The sequence below is a fragment of the Protopterus annectens genome, chromosome 4.part0, assembly GCF_019279795.1.
Source record: "Protopterus annectens isolate FY-2018-M chromosome 4.part0, PAN1.0, whole genome shotgun sequence".
Classification (NCBI taxonomy): domain Eukaryota; kingdom Metazoa; phylum Chordata; order Ceratodontiformes; family Protopteridae; genus Protopterus; species Protopterus annectens.
Genome location: NC_056733.1, coordinates 851,616,174 through 851,626,782, shown reverse-complemented (window position 1 = coordinate 851,626,782; position 10,609 = coordinate 851,616,174).

The window sequence follows — 10,609 nt, the reverse complement described above, 5'->3', positions numbered from 1 at the left end:
AACCACAGTAATTAATGATATTATATAAGTAAAATCTAGCAATTAACTGCGGTCTCAAAACAATAGAAGGAATCTGCTGGTTCAGACACCACAGCTCCGAGTTTGAGATCAGTCATACAAGGCTTGACTCATCAGTTTTCTTCCACCAGAGTGCACTGCTGTTACATTTTTGAAGTTCAACATTTAACACCATTTTCTTCCATTAAAGAGAACAAGCCTGTGGCTTATATTAATATTTACAAAAACAAAGAATTATCTACAAAATTTTATATAGCCAGGCTGGCAGTCCTCACATATCTTCATACCATTCTTCCAATCCCCCCCAGGCTTCCTTGATGTGAGGGCTTCCCTAATGGAAGCTACATAAGTTCTTGGACCCACCATCCCCTTATGTCTACTCTCTCATCTACACTGGGAATCTGTGCAATGCATTTTCTGTCTTCCTTTTTGTAAAGAAAATGTTTCCTATTTTGTCTTTTACGCTGTTCCTATTTAGTTTCACTTTATTCCTTCATTTCTGAAGGTCCACTTTTTTGGAATGATGCTACTGTCCTGAATGCTGCAGAATTTACCTGCATGATGTTTTCAGTGAAATTGGTTTTGTTTTGGTGGAACTAAGGGGAAGGCCTGAAAAGGCCTGCAGCTGCCATCTTTGTTCTTTGTTTGGCAGTCCATTACTAGGACTGTGTGGGACAAAGGTTGTAAGGTGAAAAAAAAAATCTTTGTCTGAACTTGTCTTAAGCCACAGCCACAGTAAGTCAGTACTCTACAAGTTGCACAAATGCCTTTGATGCTGGAAGATTAGAAGGCTGTGGATTCTATTCCCACACCAGGTAGATGGGTTAATTTCCAATACTGACACTGTAGTGTAGCATAATAGAGGGGTGCTGCACTCCTGATTGTGTTGTCCTTGGATGAAATGTTAAACTAAGGTGCTATCTGCCTGTGTTAATGGTAGTTCAGATGGATGTAAAAGATCCTACAACATGTATTTAAAAAAACAGGAGGAGAAGTTCCCTGGTGCCCTAGCCAAAATTCAGCTAGTCACTATGAATATCACCACCATCGGTCTTCCCTGACAAGAGGCCATTAACCTAGTGGGGCTAACCTGGTCAACACAGTGTAAATAAATAATTAGAAATGAAAATGAAAACAGTTTGATCAGCAGAAAAATTACTAGTTTAGCAAGTAAATATGCTCCACAATAAAGCCTTGAAGTTAGAAACTCATGCAGTGAGATTTAGTTAAAGAACTGTGTGATTCCAGAGCATTTAGTTAACTTTTTTTTCTGAGCTGGCCAAAGAGGCAAGTGTTCCTTCCTTAGCAAATGTTTGATATAACAGATTATTATTACTGTGCAGTTTTGTTCTGTATGTAAAAGAAATCTAGTATATCAGACAACACTAAGAAGGCACAAGTCTTATTAAACAGTTTCGGGTTTTTTTAGGATTTGCCTCATGCGGTTACCTGTAAAAAAGGCTGTAATCAAATCTAAAAACTGGTACAGCAGCAGGGTATTAAATCAAAATTCATATTCCCTGTGTTTTTAAAGGTCAAATTTAATATCTTATTTTTTTTCACCTGTAACTAGTAAAGAAGCAGAAATGGAATCAAAAACACTGGATATAATGTTGTGAAGCACTGTGAATGACTAGGCAGGAGAATTGCCTATGTATACTGACTCTTGTTGTGGCATATGGATTGTGGGCATGTGAACTGAGTTTTGAATATTGTGGTTCATTTGGTCACACTGTGTTGCAGTGGGTAAGCTGAAGGTTTGCTTTTTGAAGTATTTTCCTTTTTCTCTACAGTAGTGTTATTGTGGAGTTGGTACATATACATTAGGTGGGTTGGGGGGCTAAATTTGGCAATGTAGGGTAGATGCTGAAGACTCTCTTACTGCAAGGGCATTCATAAAGTGCTTGGTTTATGGCTAAGTGAATTTTAACTATATATATATATATATATATATATATATATATATATATATATATATTTTATATTTTTGTTCCGCAATACTTGTCTTGATTTCAGGCTTCACCAGTGCCTGCTTGCAATGATCCCTAGCCCTACAACTTCCACAGATGGGCAGCTCCTGTGTGTAACCTGAACTAGGATAGTCCCCCTGACAGGGAAACATTTCCCTATGGAGGCCTTCACTCCATGCCAGGCTATAGGGAATGTACCATCCCAAAAATGCAGAACAGAATGATACAAGTGAGGATCCATCACACTGTGGCTTCATTGTGAGGCTTTGTCCTTCACCTAACTCCTCCCAGCAGACTGACATCATGCATTAAGCTGGGTGGGAAAGGAGAAGTCACCCCAGGAAGTGCCTGCCAAGGATCTTAGAGCAGTCTGCTTCCTCAGCTCTCCCACATATTCATCCTAGCTCTTGCTTGAGCTCCAGCTGACAGAATTCATTGACAGCTCCATCTACAACACTCCCTTCCCCCAGCATAGGCAATCTTATCCTCCATGCCTGCAACATCAAACACCTGAGATGTTAATTAAACTCAGGTCACCTTTACTGTTGGCAGGGCTTTATCCATGTGTGCCATGTATGCAAGCTTAATTAGTTCTTAAAAAGGTTTTAGCAGAATAAACAGGGACTTGAGGATACACATAAACAGTAATCTAGCCTTTGACAATCATGTATCTACAGTGGTGAAGAAATTATTCTATGTCGTGCAACTTATAAAGAAAAGTATTGCATCTAGGTCCAAGTCATTGTTCCACTGTACTTGACATTCATCAGGCCTATCATTGAGTAAATGCCCCCTTGGGTATGTACCCAACCAGGTACATCTAACAATTGGAACATCCACAGAGGTTCCTCACTAAAAGAATTCAAGGCGTAAATAACATGTCCTGTGCAGATCACCTCAAGGCCCTATCCCTATATTCTGTCTCCTACAAGCTGTTGAGGGGAGATCTATGTCCAGCATAAAAGTCATTATCAGAGATCCCACTCTGATGGACCTCCTGCATATCCACAAAACAAACAGCACCAGAATTACTCGTTCTAATGACTTAAACCTTGGGTGTGATATAAATAGGACCTGCTGGAGAGACAGGGATGTATCCCAGAGACTATCCCTTCTCTAGAACAGGCTCCCAATCCATGTAAAGCAGAGTTCCTCCCTAATCCAATTCAAGTATAACTTGGACAGTTGGATGGGGAACAGGAAATCCATCCCTGGTTTGGCACCTATGTCTCTAATGGACACATGCAGCCGTTAAATGGTTCATCTCCTAGACTCCTGCTTGTAAACATTTCATCTCCCAAGCCTCTGCTTACACTTATCAAGGGTAACAGAACTTATTAGAGATGTGTGATACATGGCTAGGCTTAAAAAGGCCCTTGTGTTTGTTAGCTCAGTAACTACCTATGAACCTATATTGGATATAATATGTTTTTGAGAACTTCACATAGACTATGGTATACATATTCTGTTGTCTACCTGTAAATTTTCAGGGACGTGGAATACAATTCTCTGAATTACAAACATACAGGCAGTCAGTTATTGTTTGTAGATCTGACATTAATCATTAAGCCTGTGGGTCAGGAAGGCTGATTTTTAAGGTTAAGAGACAGTCATATACTAGGGAATCTCTGTGTCCCTTTTTGTGGGCTATGACTCTTTTCTAAACAGATTACCTACAGGTGTACATTTATACAAGTGTAAAAAATGTGATGCTTGATGGCGATTTTAGTGTTCATTTAGAGAAGTTATTATTAGAAGTGAATGAAAGGAAGATAAAACATCTTTTGCAAGCATGTATCCTATCTGATGTTTGGAAACAAAAAAGTGCATTGAAAAACAGAGACTCCGAAAAAGTTCCAAACCTCAGTGTTAAATGAACGGGTCTATGTTAAATCAGTGAATGCTTAAAATAGCAAACGCTGATTTATTGATCCTTTAACAGCAAAAGCTGACAATCTTGAAGGCACAGAACAGCAATTTTTTTTCCCAGGGAAAAAAATCACTGTTCCACAAAAAAAAAAAAAAAAAAAAAAAAAAAAAAGTTCAAAACACAAAATAAAGTGGAGGGCTTTGCACCCCACCACTTAAATATACCAACTCTGAGATTGCACCACAGTGGAGGAAATGGGAAAGTCTCAAAAACTACCCAGCGATTTTTTTTCCTTGGGAAAAAAAATCGTTGTTCCGTGTCTTCAGGATTGTCAGCTTTCACTCTTAAAGGGTCGATAAATCAGTGTTCGCTATTTTAAATATTCGCTGATTTAATATAGACCTAAATGAACACTGCAAAAAGAATAGAAATGTAACAAGCACTTTTGTTTTAATAATTAAATCTGAGGAAGTTTTAACTTTTTTTGGTTTATACATTTTTTCTGCTTCGTTTGGTTTGGGTTGATGTTTGGAAGCCCAAATATCCTGCTCTCTTTGAATTTATATACTTTGTTAAAATACCTTTATTAAATAATCACTTAAGATATAGGAACGCGCAAATTAAGCCATATTAAAATTTATTTCCATTTGCATACATTATACATTGCATATGTACTCGTTCTTTATAACTATCAGTTCAAAGTTATAGAAATTGCTCAATTCCTGTCTTCCCTTAAACTTCACTTCTCCACCTGAACATTATTCTGCATTTATTTCTACATAATTTGTTCCTTCAATTTTTTAAAAAATCCCTTTTCAAGTTCTTTTTTTTTTTCAGTATTCAATACTTGAAATACAGTTGGTTTAGACTATGATTTCCATTTTCTATTAATTCCTGTTTTGGCACCTAACAGAATTACATTTCATAAGGCATATACCTAGGCAATTCAGATTTTGTGTCCTAGCTCAAAAGAATAATTTCCTTACAAGCATTTGCTCCCTCAATATTGCTGACAGAGTACTCTGTAGGGAATTTTTAAAATCTGCCAACTAATTACACTCACAAGAATCATGTTCTCAGTTCTGTTTTTCTCCCCATCACACCTCCAACATTTGCTATGTAACTGAGGAAAAATTATTTGTAGTCTGGTTGAGGTATAAAAATAACTAGGCAAACACTACCATGTAAATATTCTAAACCTTCTGGGTTCTGTTACATACCTGGGAGTCAAACATATGTTTTCCCATTTTTCCATTGTAAATTCCTTTTCCAGTCTCTCTCTCTTCTCAAGCTTTTCTTATCTCCTCTGATTGATTCTTACAGTTGTCATGCAATATTTTATATGCCCTGCTAATTATCCCCTTTTAATAGCAGCTTCTGTTCTAGTATCAACTAAAAGCTCTACCATAGCAGGTCTTTCATTTAGGATTCCCCCTATCTCTTTCTCTTTGCCTGTACGCTAATATCAGTCTCTGGTAGGGAAGGCAGTCTCTAGCCTGTAGTCCAAAACATCTTCTTGGCCTCATCCCACTCTGTTACATTTCCTTCTGTGGCTATTTGCTCCCGGTATCTTGGTTCCTTTGACAGCTTTCTCCAGTAAATTCTAGTCCCCTTCTTGCTCATTTTCTGTACCCCTACTTGCAGTCATCCCTATTGGTAAAATCTCCTTCCTCCATTTATGTGTTGGCTTAGTTCTTAGGATACTTTCTGTAGCTTTATAAATATAATATTCTGTACAATTCTCATTATTCTCCTTAAGGATTGCATCCAAAATCGTACTCTCTTCTTATTTATTGAACTCCCTCCCCCAGATTCATCATAATTCTTTTCTACTTTGATTTATAACATTATGTCTGTGTTATGCATATTTAACTATGTAACTCTAAAACACCCCTTCAAATCAGTTAATCCTAAACTACCTTGATCTATTGTGGAGATCAGCTTATCCCACTTAACCTTTGCCCTCTTCCACTTCCAGATAAATTACTTCAACTCTTTATTAATTATTGTCCACAACTTCTCTTCTGGTTGATGAAAATGTGCCTGACCTGCATAAAGGGACTACAGACATTTTCACTGCTTGCATCTCACCATCTATAGCCATAAACAAGAACTTCCAGTTTCTGTTTTTGTAGTATCTTTTGCTTATTGTCTTCCTACATATCCTTTCCTGCATAAAAGCAGCCATTTTAATCCATAAAATACTTTTATCTTATCATGTCCCTATGGGTACTGCTGAACCAGTTCATGTGTGGGTACATAATTTACATCTATTGCCTTTGTTTTATCTTCATTTTATATCCCAGAAAGACTTGAAGCTGTCTCAAAACATTCCACAACACTGAGATATCCTTTTCTGGATTTACCAACTACAAGATAATATAATCTAAAATAAAACCAACTTTTTTGATTGCCATGCCAATTACATCCTTAAATTGCTGAGTCCCTTATTTTTTTGCCAATGGCTCTAAATATAAAGCAAATAACAAAGAGGAAAGAGGACATCACTGCATGGTTCCTATGTTCAATAGGAACCTACCCATGTTAATTATTGCTTCTGATCTTTCATATAGCCTAATTAATATTATTATTTGATCATAGAATGCAAATGTTTCCATTGCCCTACTCATAAAACACCAGCTTAGTCTACTGAATGCTTTCTCTGCATCAAGACCCATAAACAACAGCAATATTTTCCTACATTCTGCTTCTCTCTGGATCATCATTATATTACCAATGTTGTCAAATATTTGCCTCACCTCCACAAAACAAAATTTTAAATGTTTTTTAAACAAGAAACATCTCTATGAAATTATTACGTATGACATAGGCAATCATACATTCATATAAAACAAACCATACTGACATAACTTTACTTGCAAACATCAGACATTACTTATAATCTATCCTGTCATTGTCAAACATTACATAGCTCATTTAAATCCTGTTTTCTTTTAAACCTTGTTTGTTCTCTGCATGTATTGTTTCCATAATTCCCATTTTTTCTATGCAATTTGCTCTACCCTTTTCTAAAGATCCCAGTTCAAGTTATTTTATCTCTTACTATATTCACTACTTCTAGTACAGTTGGTTTAGACTTTGATTTCCATTTTCTATTAACTGATTTTTTGGCAACCACCATAATTAGATTCAGCAAGGCCTTACTATGTCTAGACAATTCCAATTATGTATCATAAGCTCAGAAAAAAAACATTGTCTTAGTTACACCGATTTGCTCATCCAGTATCTCTGACAGAGAAGTCTGCAGGGAGTCTTTAAATTCTGACAACTCATTACACTCCCGGAAAATATGTTCCCAATTACCTCTTTCTTCCCTATCACACCTCCAACATTTCCTGTCTACCTTGGGGTATAAAATACCTATGTAAACACCTCCAAGCAAAGATACTACATCTTCTATATTTGCATATTTAGGATATACATATCACCCCATTCTTTCTTTATGAATTGCTTATCCAGTCTCTCTTCCCAATCCTTTCCAACCTTCTCCAATTGATTCTTATAGTTATCATGCAATATTTTATATGCTGTACTAATTACTCCTTTTCAACAGCATCTTCTGCTCTAGACTCTACTAAAAACTCTACCATTGCTGGTCTTTCACTTGGGATCTCCCTAGTTCTTACTCTTTGCTATACCCTGATATCAATCCTTGAGGGGGAAGGCAATCTCTAGCCTGCAGTCCAAATAAATCCTTGGCTGACTTCCATTCTATTACCTTTCCTTCTTTAATTATTTGCTCCCAATAGCTTGGTTCTTTTGCCATTTTCTCCAATAAATTCCAGCCCCCTCTTGCCTATTGTCTGCATCCCTAATTGCAGTCAACCCTTTCAGCATAATCTTCTTTCTCCATTACTGTGTTGGTTCAGTTCTTAAAATATTTTCTACTACTTTACGAATATAATATTCCGTATGGTTATTTTTCTTGAACTTCTTCCCTGTTTCATCATCATTCCTTTCCACTTTGAATTATAGGTTTCTGTTTGTGTTATGTATAGAAGTCTTAACTATGTAGCTCTGAAATACTCCTACAAATCAGATAATCCTAAACCACCTTGTTCTATTGAAAGAATCAATTTATCCAACTTGACTCTTGCCATCTTCCCCCCCAGATAAAATCCTTCAGCTCTTTATTAATTGCTATCCACAACCTCTCCTATGGTTAATAAAAATATGCCAGACCTGTGTATAAAACTAAAGGGACTAAAAACATTTTAACTGCTTGTGACTTGGTATCCATATCCATATAACAGAGGCTTCAATTTCTCAGTTTTTGTATTATCTTTTGTTTAGTCTTTTCCCACATATCCTTAGCTGCCACACTAGAATCCTTTTTAATCCATACTCCTAGGTACTTCAATTTATCATGTCACCATAAATATGGATATTGATGAACCAATTCATGTGTGGGTATATAATTTACAGCTATTGTCTTTGTTTTAGCTTCATTAATTTTGTATCCAGAAAAGATTGGAAACTGCCTCACAATGTTCTACAACACTGAACTGTCCATTTCTGGTTTTATTAGGTATAAAATAATATCATCTGCAAATAGAGCCAGCTTTTCTTGACTACCATTACAATTATATCTAAATATTTCTGAGTCCATTATTTTCTTTGCCAGTGGTTCTAAATATAATGCAAATAAAGGAGAAAGAGGCCACCCCTGCCTGCTTCCTCTGCTCAAACAGAAATTATCATAGATGAACTCACCCACTTTAATTTTCACCTCCAATCCCTCATATATCCTCCTAATCAAACTTATAATTTATCAGGGAATGCAAATGTTTCCATTGCCCTGCTCATAAACTCTGAGCTTACTCCGTTAAATGCTTTTCTGCATCAAGACTCACCAACAATGTGGTATTTTCTTACATTCTGCTTCCCTCTAGATCATCAGTGTTCTGTTAATGTTGTCAAATGTTTACCTCCTCCACACAAAACTGGGTCTATATTGGTTCGTTGAAAATTAACTTCAGTGAACAGCCGTTCATTGAACATTAATCAGTGAATGGCTGTTCATCGAATGCTCACATCAGTGAACATTTTTCACAGGGCAGTGAGTTACTTGGCCAACATACCGATCATCACACACACAGCAGTATATTAAACACACCACACACCCTAATGTGGAGGGCGGTGCCCCCCACTTCCCCTGTACTTATACATACCAACTGTGAGATCACACTACAGTGGGAAAAAGGGCAAATTTCCTAATGCTGGCCAAGTAACTCACTGCCCCGTGAAAAAAGTTTGCTGATGTGAACATTTGATGAATGGCTGTTCACTGATTTATGTTCAATAAATGATCATTTGCTAAAGTTAGTTTTCTACAAACTAATATAGACCCCAAAAAAACACATTGATCCATCTCTATCAATTTTGGCATCACCTTTGCTATTCTTTTAGGCATTATAGACATAAACACTTCATAATCAGGGTTTAGGATTGAAACGAGCCTGTATGAAGCTGGATATGATGGGTCTTTCCCCTCTTTAGGTACTACAGCCACCACTGCTATCTTCCAGGATGTTGTTGCTTCTCCTCCTCTTAAAATACTGTTAAACAAAACCTTCCAGATCTTTATCATTTTTTTCCCTCCTAGCTTCCAAACTTCCACAGGAATACTGTCTATTCCTGGGGACTTTCATGTAGCTTTGTTATACATCACCATTTTATTTCTTCTCCTCCTATCTAACTGTTAGTAACTGAGCCTCATCTACTTCTAACCTTGGTAAATTGAATTCTTCCATAAACATTTCCATTTGTACCTTTTCTTGATCTCCATATGTCTCTGCTTTATACAGACTTTCATAAAATTTCTGAAATCGTTCTGGTACCTCTACAGGATTTCTTGTTATCTTCCTTGTTATCTTCCTTGTTGTAGGCTCCCTAAGCTTGGTGGCAACCCTTTCTACTTTCTGTTGCCTGAGTCATTGTGCTAAACTATTTTGTGCTCTGGAGTTATTATCAAAAAAACATTTGCTTAACAGCAATCTTTCTAAACTCATGCATATTGTCAATGTAATCCCTTATTTTTTGTTTAGCATTCTGCAAATGCACCTCTTCTTGTTCAGTTAGATTCACCACATTCTGCAATACTTTAACACTTGTCAGTCCCTCTAAATAATTCTTGTTATTTCTTAACCATATCTCTCTTTCTTTTATTTCCTCCCTATTTTTAAACTCCACTTTAATTTTATCCCACTCCCTAGCTATATTTTCATAAGAAATGTCTACCTTCTCTAATAATTACCAAATAATTTCCATTTGAATTCCTCTCTTTTCAACCTGTAGGTGGGAAAGCACCAGTGTCTCATTTTTATTTCATTACCCTGCATTTTTACTTTAGTTATTAATGGCACCTGATCTGAAATAGTTATTGGATGCATATCAAAACTTTTAATTAAATGGACATGCTCATGTGAAATGTAAGTTCTGTCTAGCTTACCCCAGTTTTTCTATCTTGGGGAATAATATGTAAATTTACTTTGAACGCCTACTACTGAATTAACATCTTCCATGCCAAATATTTTCATAAATTTCTTCAAAATTTTACCCTCCTTTGCCATGTTTTCCCTTCTGGACCCCCCAACACATCTTCACTGTTGCAAATCAAATTCCAGTCTCCACCTATAAGTAATTTTCCTTGCTGAAAACTGATTATTTCTCCCATAATTTTCTTAAGCTCCATTATAGCAGTTTTCATTGGAATAGAAATGCATGCCAG